Source organism: Cicer arietinum, chromosome 6, assembly GCF_000331145.2.
Source record: "Cicer arietinum cultivar CDC Frontier isolate Library 1 chromosome 6, Cicar.CDCFrontier_v2.0, whole genome shotgun sequence".
Taxonomy (NCBI): Eukaryota; Viridiplantae; Streptophyta; class Magnoliopsida; order Fabales; family Fabaceae; genus Cicer; species Cicer arietinum.
Genome location: NC_021165.2, coordinates 38,932,290 through 38,943,841, shown reverse-complemented (window position 1 = coordinate 38,943,841; position 11,552 = coordinate 38,932,290). Strand labels below are relative to the sequence as shown.

At 32.4% G+C, this 11,552-nt stretch overlaps 1 non-coding gene across 1 annotated transcript; it reads left to right on the top strand.

Moving 5' to 3' along the window:
- Positions 1-5,444: 5,444 nt before the first annotated feature.
- Positions 5,445-5,548, top strand: LOC113787435 (small nucleolar RNA R71). The gene has a single exon (XR_003473939.1). It is a non-coding gene; the product is annotated as a small nucleolar RNA R71 (small nucleolar RNA).
- The last annotated feature ends 6,004 nt before the right edge of the window (positions 5,549-11,552 follow it).

Genomic DNA, 11,552 nt, shown 5'->3' with positions numbered 1-11,552 from the left:
ATATGTGTATGTCTAAACCTTATATGTTCTTAGCTGTTGTGATACCTGACCCTTCTAATCCTACAACTAGTATTGATATTTTTTTACAAGCTTTGATTGATGATTTGAAGAGGTTGTGAAGTGGTGTCTTGACATATGATATTGCTCGAAGATAAAATTTTATGACGAGAGCTGCTTTAATGTGGACCATTAATTATTTCCCCGCTTATGGGATGTTGTCAGGATGGGGCACCCATGGTAAATTAGCTTGTCCTATTTGTATGGAAGATACAAAAGCATTTACTTTAAAATTTGGTGGGAAGGCATCGTGGTTTGACTCGCACCGTAGTTTATTACCTGCTGATCATGCATTTAGAAGGAACAAAGCTGAATTTATGAAGGGCTATGCAAAAAGTCTAGGACACCCGCTTAAATTGACATCAGAACAAGTTTAGAATAAAGTAAAAGATATTGCAAAGGTAAACGTTGTTAATAGTCTGGCATGTAAACCACAAGGTTAAGGACAATGGCACAATTGGACAAAAAGATGTATTTTTTGGGATATACCGTATTGGAAAGATAATCTTTTGAGACATAATCTCGATGTCATGCATATCGAGAAAAATTTATTTGACAACATATTTAATATTGTGATGAATGTGAAAGGGAAAACAAAAGATAATGACAAAGCTAGAAAAGACAATGGTATATATTGCAGACGACCAGATTTGTTGTTGGTGGAGCACAATAGCAAGACTCTAAAACCTCGTGCGAATTACACTTTATCTACTGATGAAGCCAAATCTGTTTATCATTGGATCAAGAGTTGAAGACGCCTGGCGATTATTGTTCTAATTTAGAAAGATGTGCTGATGTAGAAAATGGGAGGATGCATGGGATGCAAAGTTATGATTGTCATATATATTTAGATTGTTTACTTCCTATTGCATTTAGTGCTTTACCGACATATGTATTGAACCCACTTATTGAAGTGAGTCAATATTTCAAGAATTTATGTTCTTCAACGCTCATTGATAAAGATCTCGTCAAGATGGAAAATGACATTCCAATGGTTCTGTGTAAGTTGGAGAAAGTATTCCCTCTTGGGTTTTTTGATTTCATGGAGCATTTTCAGTGCATCTTACAAGTGAAGCTAGGGTTAGTGGACCAATTCAGCATAGATGGATATATCCATTTGGAATGTGATATAAATATATACATACACGTGATTTTCATATTACATATATATATATATATATATATATATATATATATATATATATATAGACACATGGAGCTTATTGTACATCTCATTTATATTATAGGCTCATGGGTTATTCAAAACGGTCGGTGAAAAGTAAAGCTATAGTTGAGGGCTCAATTTGTTCATCTTACCTATACCGTGAAACAACACACTTTTGTTCTCATTATTTCAACAACGAAACGGTGTCACCAGTGAATGGAAGAAATGATACTGATAGTGTTATACGTCACCCACATGCTTTATCAGTTTTTTGCTTGTCTAGTCATCATGCTGGTAGGGATTTTCAAATTTTCTGGCCAAGTGACAGTGTATTTAATGCGGCACATGTTCACATTTTGATTAACTGCATTGAAGTTAAACCATACATTGAGTACGTTTTAAATCCCTCTTCATTATATTTATATATTTAAATTGATATTCACGATATAGTCATCGATCAGAGCATTTTTAACTACAAAACAATCTTCTGTTGATATACATTTAAATTTCCCATTATGGTTTCAACAAGTATATCTCGAAGAACAAACTCCTATCAACATCCACTTGAGGCACTTATCTATGGGTCCGAGTAGAAGTTTCAAAGAATGACACGCCTATTACGTCAATGGGTACAAATTTCACACTGAATCTTGGACCGAAGGAAAATAAACAATTAATAGTGGAGTTTATATGAAAAGTGTGTCTGATAGTGGTGTAGTGGAAGATTTCTATGGCATAATTGAGCATATTTACGAAACTCACTATATGTTCCTAGATTATGTGAAAAAAGTGGTGTTGTTTTACTGTAAGTGGTTTGATCCATCTAGCAGAGGAACTAAGATCAATTTGATATCCAATACTATAGATATTCGTATGAGCAAATAATATATATGGTTAGAAGCAAATAAGACAAGTGTATTATGTTCCTTATCCATCAATGGTCAGAAGCAAAAAAGGTTGGTGTGCTGCAATCAAAACAAGACCAACGAGTGGAATCGAAGAACTTAAAGCAGGTCAAAATGAAGAAGTTTCATATCAAATGGATGAAATGTCAAATTTGGATCATGTGATTGGAGATGAGACTATTAGTCAACTTTGTCATGAGTCAAACATTGGAAAAGAAGTTGATGAACAAGAAATTGAAGAATTAGAGAATGATGAAGGCATTGACTTAATTCACTCATCAAATGACGACGACGACGATGACGAAGACAATTAATTAATTACGTGAAATGTGTGTATATATATAAATAATATTATATTGTAATGTGAAATATGAACGACACTTTATATATATATATATATATATATATATATATATATATATTTCTTTATTTATGTACATTTATTTATTAATTTATGTTAATTGTACATACACATATATATGTATGGATATGGATATATATACAATGTCACCAAAATGTCATTGTACACTTACCATTCATTTTTCAAGTTCAACTCTCTCTTAACACAATGTCACGAAAATTTCTCTCAAGTGTTTAACAAGGGTTAATTTATCACTCAAATCCTAGAACATGAATCACACTAATCTAGGCTTGAAAAAGTTCTAGTTAGCAATCACAATGCAACAAACACATACACTTTTGGAGGACTTTCAGGTTGTAATCTGGCTTAGGTAAGGGTAGAATATTTTAGGATAGTAGGCTTTACTACTGGAGTTAGGTACACATTTTCAAATTATTCAACCACTTTTTTTTTTCTGCATATTTTCATTGTGGATATTCTCAAACATTGACACAAGAATCAAGAAGATGTTATTTATCAAAGTACACAAACTAATTTTTTTTTCTTTTGAATTTTTATTTATTTTATTTATGAGAATCACCACCTCCAAAATTAAAAAGTTGCTATCCCATGAGGAACCCCAAACTTAGAATTTTACCAAGACGAGACAAAAGTTTCCTACCTAACTCCAAGGTGGTTGAATTAAAGTCGGGTATTTGACTTGTCATGTGGATAGTAACCGAAAGACAAGGCAAGGCTCAAAGGGCTAGCATAGGATAAAACTTGCATAGGGTAGCTAGAAAGGCTCAAACGACCTAACAAAATTACCTTAGTGCAAGTTCTGAAAGATAACACATGTCTAAATAATCACACAACAAAGAATTAAAGTGTTTAGGCCTAAAAACTCACAATTAGGATAATAAGAGAGAATATGAACTATCTAAAAGATGCCAAACATGTCACTGCAAAAACAAGTCAAGACTTCCACAATCAAAGAGTAATAAAAATGTATGCATTAGTGAAACTTGTCAAATTGAGCAATGACATGAGCCAAGAAAAAGAATTTAAATTTCAAAATCTGAAACATATAGCTTAAGACCAACTTCAAGTTGTTAAAAATTCTTCATCATAGTGCACTTTTGCACACAATTAAAAAAAAATTCAAATAACAAAAATAAGATTGCAAAAATAAAAGTTACCTCTAGTTATGGGTTGCCTCCCACGAAGCGTTTCTTTAAAGTCATTAGCTTGACGCCTCAACCGTTGTCAAGGTGTATTATATGACACAACGAACACAATATTTTTCTCACCAAGGGATACATATTTCATGTGAGGTGGAAATTGCTTGAGTTCAACAAGTGGCGTCTCTTTCTTTTTCTCTACATACTCGTATTCATTCCCTTTCAACTCCTCACATCTAGTACGAAAGCAAGGGGAGTGAGATGGTGATGCTTCTAACATGGCTAAAACATCTTTCACTCTTGGATCTTCATTATCTTTAACAACATCTTGGGGTAGACAGAATACTCTTTCTAACGACATAATGGGTACTTGATGTTCAATTTCTTCATCGACTATTGAATCAAAAATTTCAATTCCGTTGCACCATTCTCTTTTGTTTGAATGCTCTATGGCTTTTAGAATATTGAATGTAATTGTTTTCTCATTTACCTTAAAGGTTAAGGTTCCATTTGCCACATCAATCATATCTACCTGTTGCTAAGAATGGTTTCCCCAAGATTAAGGGGATATCGTTGTCTTCCTCCATGTCTAGTACCACAAAATCCACAAGAAAAATGAACTTATCTACTTTGACCAACACATCTTCCACCACCCCCATATGGGTGTTCATTGAGCTATTCGCAAATTGTAACATCAGATGTGGTTTTTGACTCTTCCAATGCCTAACCTTTTGTATATGGAAAAGGCCATAAAACTCACACTAGCCCAAAGATCATACAGGGCTTTCCCAAAAGTTCTATCCCCAATAACACAAGGGATGGAGAAGCTTTCAAGATCTTTGAGCTTAGGTGAAAGCTTCCTCTGTAGGATAGTGCTACACTCTTCGGTAAGCATAATTGTTTCACTGCCAATTTTTCTTTTCTTTAACAGAATCTCCTTCATTAACTATTTCACTTACACCCTTTTTGGCTTTAGGTAGTATTGGTTCAATTACCTTGCCACTCCTCGTTGTCACATCATTGACATTATTTCGCGGATTCAGAACGGTTTCACTAGGCAAATTTCCAAGCGCACTTTGTGCTAGTTGTTGAGAAAGTTGACCCAGTTGGGTTTCACGATTCTTAATTGAGGCTGCGTGATTTTTCTAGATGGCTCTTGACTTTTCAATGAAAAAACTAGTGTTCGTTACTAACTTCTCAATAGCACTCTCCCAAGTAGCTTTCCGAGGTGGAGCTTGATTTTCTTGAGATCCTTGTTGACCTTGAGATCCACCCTATTGATCTTTCCATGAAAAATTTGGGTGATTTCTCCAACCCAGATTGTACGTACTAGAGTAAGGAATGTGTTGCTTCCCATTGTTACCCACAAAATTCACCTCTTCTAGTTCTTCTGTATCATATTCATCCAGTACTTCACAAGCTCCATTTTTATGTGCTCCCTCACAAAATTCACAACTTGTATGTTTCAATAATTTGACAGGGGCCACTTGGGGTTGTATATTTAAAGTTGTCATCCCTTTCTTTATCTCAGCAACGATAACATCTTCTATTTTTTTAGAGTAGTTTTCCTTGAGCCAACCCAAAATCCACAACACTCAATTCTAGCAGACCCCTTTTTGACCCACCACCTCTATCATACAACATCATTTGTTCATTTGATGCCATGATCTTGAAAATTTTGTGTGTTTCTGATGTGGCCTTGTAATTCAGAGAACCAATTGATGTAGCATCCAACATAATTCTAGTGCTAGACCTCAAACCATTACAAAATGTTTGTATCTGAGTAGTGTCGTCATAAGCATGATTAGGGCATCCTGCTAGTAAACTCTCGAACCTCTTGTAAGTGTCACGAAGAGATTCTCCTTCTTTCTGTTTGTAACTAGAAATCTCTTGCCTTTTTTCTAACAAACACAACTAGGGGAAAGTATTGTTCCAAGAACTTATCTTCAAAGGTCGTCTCATGTGGTGATGCTACCGGAGGGGAAAGAATTAAGCCACTCCTTAGCATCATCTTTCAATTACAATGGAAATAGTCTCAACCTCTAGTCTTCTTTAGAGCAGCCATCCACTTTCACTATTTCACATAGTTCAAAGAAGTTTGTGAGATGTCTATTTGCGTCTACGTTATGTTTACCGGAAAAATGAATCTCCTTCAACTCTCGGTATAGAGCGAGACTTATGTCAAACTTGTTGACTGTAACCAGTTGGTTATGGATGGCCAACCGAGCACAATTTCTATTGTGATTCCCATACTCGCTGATGGTACGTTCAGGTGGTGGTGAATCAGTCATCTCCTAAATATGAAGAAATCCTCCAAATCCTCCTCTTCCACTACTAATTGTCTTTCTCTATGTCTCCTTTCTCGAACAACCTTTCAATTTGTTTTTCCACTTTTTTCGATTTCTGGATCAAAGAGAAGTGCAGCTAAGGATTGGTCTCGCATACAAGGTTAGTCAACTTGTAAGTAATGAAAAGTTTTTAACTAAAGAAAAATAAATAAATAAAATCAAAACAAAAATTTTATTGCAGAGAAAAAATTCCAATTAAGTAAATAAATTATAAATCAATAGTGATATGGAAAACCCCAACAACAACGCAAAAAACTTGATAGGGTTTCAGCTAGTGTACTGAATCGTTGCAGGTAATAATTAAAATGGTAGTATCGAGCATTGAACTCAAGGACTGCGTTTTTCTATTGAATTATATTTAATTACTAAAATTGAACAAAATGTTCCCGAATTGATTGAAATAATATTTAAAATTAACAACGGTAATATAATCGATCCTTTATAATAAAAAAAAAATGTTAGGGATGAGTTTCACTTTGAATCCAACTTTGGTGTATAGTTTGATCCTAATTATTGATTTCCTTTATTGAATTATTACCGGATTCACTTTATTATTCTTGCCCTAATATCTTAGTGACATAACCTTTAATTCCAATGTAACCCCTAATTCCTTAGTGGATTTCATATTAGAATTAAGTCTTACAGTACAAGTATTCTCTTGTTAAACTACTACCTTGCAACTAATTTAATTGGTTCCCTGACATGCATCTATCCCTATACTACAATATCATGAATTTCTCATCTCAAGCATTCGTAAAGTCCACTTCCATTTCAAAATATGAATCGTAGAAGATTTTAAAGTTGATCAAGCAATAAAAAGCATTAAGCATAGAGATGAGAAAAATAATTCAATAAACTTATTTATGTAACTAGAAATCAAATTAGAAAAATAAGGGTTTCATCTTGTTTCACTTGTTCCTAACAAATAGGGTTTAGTTACTCATGATAGAGATAAAAAAGATAGAGATTAGAGAAGAATTACAAGAAATATTTATGAATGATTCTTGATAAAACTGTTGCAATGGTGTTAGAAACAACCGTCTTTGAGTTTCACTACTAAGTCACAAGTCTCCAACCTTCCCAATAGCCAAAGAGATGCCTAAAAAGTGAGAAAAATGTATTTTAATGTATCATGCTGCACGCCGCGCGTCCCAGGTGCGCTTCAGACGCATAGTGGCATAAAAGAGACAAATTGTAAAGGCAGAAACGCGCCCAAGATGCAGCCTACGCGCTTCAGGCGCAAAGCCTCTTATGTAAGAAATTTATTGCATGTTTGTCCTCTTTTAATTTCAAATTTGGTTCTGGTGTCTTCATGAAAGTTATAGCTATGGACCGTAGCTTTCATTTACACTTGGTATGACTCCAATTGGACATCTACAAATCCAGATATGGTTGACATACCCCACATAGGTCATGTTGATTTCTCACCAAAATTTAGTACTACACTAAAACAAATAAACAACTCAAAACTACAAAAAAAAAAAAATCTCTAATTAATCAAGGAAATAAGAACATAAATATTTCATTAAATCTAAGAACTAAAATCAACAAAATATATCAAATAACTCCTTAAATTAACTAATGATTAGAGATAAATAAGACAAAAACAATGAAAAATATGCATATGATGAAGAGTTATCACTTACTATTGTCATATCCCTTTGATTTGAAATGATACATGAATTTTCTCCACTTAACACTCATGTTATCCTTTAGTATCTTCATAGTTTGCTAGGTGAATTCAGGAACAAACCAAAACTTTGTCTATCTTATGAATAATTAGTGAAACATAAATTTTGTTGGACATATTATTGAAAAAAAATATTTGCAAAACTTGAAATGAAATAGAACTTTTAAAATCTTATACAACACCTGAATAAGTTTAATCATATCAGTAATATAGGACTAAGCATCTTACTCAAACTAACATAATTGATTGGAGCACATTGGAATCTCCTTACAAAACTTCCTATAACATTTAATAGAGTTTTTCCTTTTCAACCAATAGGATTGCCAAAAGAATCTACATCCACCAATATAAACTTTCCATCTATCATGTCCTACACATCTAGCATGTGCGTTTAACCTCTTGTTCTCTTTTCACCTAAATCATATATTCTTATTAGCAAACCATAAAATACTATATCATTTGATTTTGCAAATGCAAACTCAAGAAAATTAATGACTTGTCTAATGTATTTCTCTTTATTAAGAGAGTTGTTAGAGTTGTAGGATATCCAACTCTTATCCATTCAATTCAATACAATAAACTGAAACAATTGAGTGAAATAACACAAAAAGTAAATAAATATAACTTAAATATAAAGAAAGGAAACGAATAATATATACTGACATAGAATACATATAACTTAAAATATAAATTTAATATAAATAAAGAAAAAGAAGAATACAATAAATCTAAGCATGTATTGCTATTTCACCCCAACATCACAAGAAGAGTTATTTAAACTAATTCACTCTACTTAAATAATATTAGTTTACCTCTTCAAAAGAAGACTGAATAACAAGAGACGGTTTAGAATACTCTTAAGTGTACATTGCTCAGCATATTCAATTCGCAACTTTGTCTACAAAACAAATCCATATATGTGTTGCATTATAATATGGGGGTAAGAATAATGAGAGTGGTAATGAAGGAAACTAGATGCAAAAGTAAGAGATTTTAAAGTAAATCGAAGCACAAATAAGGATATGATTTAATAGGGCAACAAATTAAAATTATTACCAAGCTCGCACAAACATTATAGGACATTGCAGAGTTAGAGAACTTTGTGGAAGCTAAATGATATTTTAACATAAAATTATAAGATTCAATCTTTGTTACGTGATAAAAATACATGTATATTACTAAAGTTGACCAATCTAGTTTAACATCAAATATGTAATAAAGAATTAACCACTTGCAATAATTTTGTAACTAGAAGATTTCGAACAATATATTACTTTCTGAATCATATGAGCATTGAACATTCAGTTAAAGTACAAATTAAGAATATTACAAAGCTTAATTCATTGCACTCTATTTGACTGGCTCAAGCAGGTTACAAGACAATCAAAGATGCAATCAAATGAGACTTGGTTACTCTCACAAACGCGGAAGTCTTATGATACACAAATCCCAGCTTCGATATCAAAATATTGTCCAACTTTTCCATCATTGTAAACAAGTTGTGCAAGGGTCATTTTACTGTTACCTCTCATACCCAAAATTGCAACAACACATATATTGTTAGTTCTAGTGCCGATGTCCTTACATGAATTTTGATAATGGATTGCTTTTTAAACTCACAAACTATAGTAACATTCCAATTCTCAATGTTTTAATTATAGTATTAAATCACTATTAATATTACACTACAAACTTTTATATTTAGAAAAATATACGAACAAAACAACTGAAATGACAATTGCCATGCCGCTGTTGCGACCTCAAAATTATGGTTTTGATCATTTTCGCTTTTAACACTAATTTCCTTTGGCATATGCTTAATATTGCGGAGAATTGCATTTATACAAGGCGACGAGGCCGTAACCATTTTCTGATCATGACTTGTGAGACATAAAAAACCTTGGTGTTTGCGACATAAATCTAAACTTTTCTAAAAAACTATTTTCTATTATCGGAAAATCAAACCAAGTTACCGTAATTAGATTTTATAAGTGTATATTAAACCAGGTGTATTGTAGGTTTGCTTTGCAGGAGGCACAATTATCTATGTAATCATATCAATGTTAGGCTACATAATCACTCAAATCACATTAAATCTACTCACGAATAAAATAAGTAGTAACATAGCAATATATACCACCGTAATTAGACCTTTCACTAAGTATGCTATCATAATCACTCCAATAATCAATGATATTGAGGACAAATGACATATGCAAGAGAAGACCATTTAACATCTCATTAGAACAACCATTTGAGTGAAAAATTTACTAAGTTTGTTTAATATACACTTGGAGTTACATAATTTGAGGTTGTAATCAGTGTCTAATTTTTTTTTCTTTGAAAATGCAATATTTAATGATGGTGTTAATCTGATTCATATATTGTTTTGGTTTTAGATGCCAAGTATTAAACTATATATTCTATCAGACAAAGACACATAACCATTTATTGAAATTGATCCAACAAGAAGATATGGAAGATACAATGAACTCCTTGGATCAAAGTCTTGTAAAAATGTTACATAGAATTTGATCAAAAAGAAGGAATAGAAGTAGCTTGTAATCTAGTTGAACTAAGGAACTTCACTAATGACTCTGCAATGGTTGAAAGATTATACTCTCAAGTTAGATTTCTTAATTAGAAACATAAAAAAATAGAAACATCATTATTCTTTGTAATTTTTGGAGGGATGAAGAACATAACACACTCAATTTCATCACTAAAGTTTGTACCAGTGGAAATTTGAGGGAGTATATTAAGAAACATAAACATGTTAATATTAACTTATCCTTTGTGTGGTTCCAACAAATAATTTAAGTCCAGCGACACTTCAAATGAATCTATCTAAACTAACATAGGTCAACCATATAAAAACCATTTATGTTGATGGTAGTACTCCAAACCAATTTTAATTTATTAGACAGGCTACTAGAGATAGCAACAAATTCACATGCATATAAATTAAAACTCATGATCTCGGCTATTGATCCTAGCACTCCAAGCCAAGTTTGATACACAATGTTAGAAAGTTGTTATAACTACTCTAAAAGGGAAAAATAAGAGAGTGAAAGAAATGTAAACTATTTGTCGAATGAGTGAGTTTGAAGTACTCTCAAATCATGTAAGCATAAATCGACTTAAATTAAGTTCGAATTCCTTTATATGTATATTTCAAGATGTAAAAAATATAGCTAAATCAATATTTAAGTTTCTATTCCAATATTTATTAAGCTACATAAGTGACATACAACTTTAGTTTTATTGCTGTCATGTATAATATGAATCCATTAAATCACTATTCAAATATCTCTTAATCTAATGTCACTATTTGTATTTCCTAGGAAAGAAAATGTTTGATGAAAATTGAAAAGGGATGTGTTATAAAAAAAAAGTGAAAATGATGAATCATAGCTCTCTTAAAGCAACTAAAGACAAACAAAAATGGAGTTATACAAATATCCTAAATTGTTGGGTGGGCTCACTCCCCAAGTGGAACCCATAAATTTTACTAGTATTATTATTATTATTGAAATAAAAAGAAAAAGAAAAAAAAGATTTTAATGGGCTTGGCCCACTTGAAGGTAATAAACGGGATTTAGAAATCCCCAAGAATATACAAACAGACAACGGAAGAAGAACGGTTGCCAGAGATGAAAAATAAGGGTTTGGTTCCAGTGGTGGTAACAGGTGTGTAGCAAACTTGCTCCGTTTGATCTACAAATTTAGTATGTTATTCCTACCACTGAGTTTGTTATTTTAATATATAATTTGAGTAGTTTTATCTTCTCTGAGAGTTACTTTGGCATACCCACTTTAGTGGAAGGTTGTTATAAGGTTGTTATAGGGTTGTTATTGTTGATTGA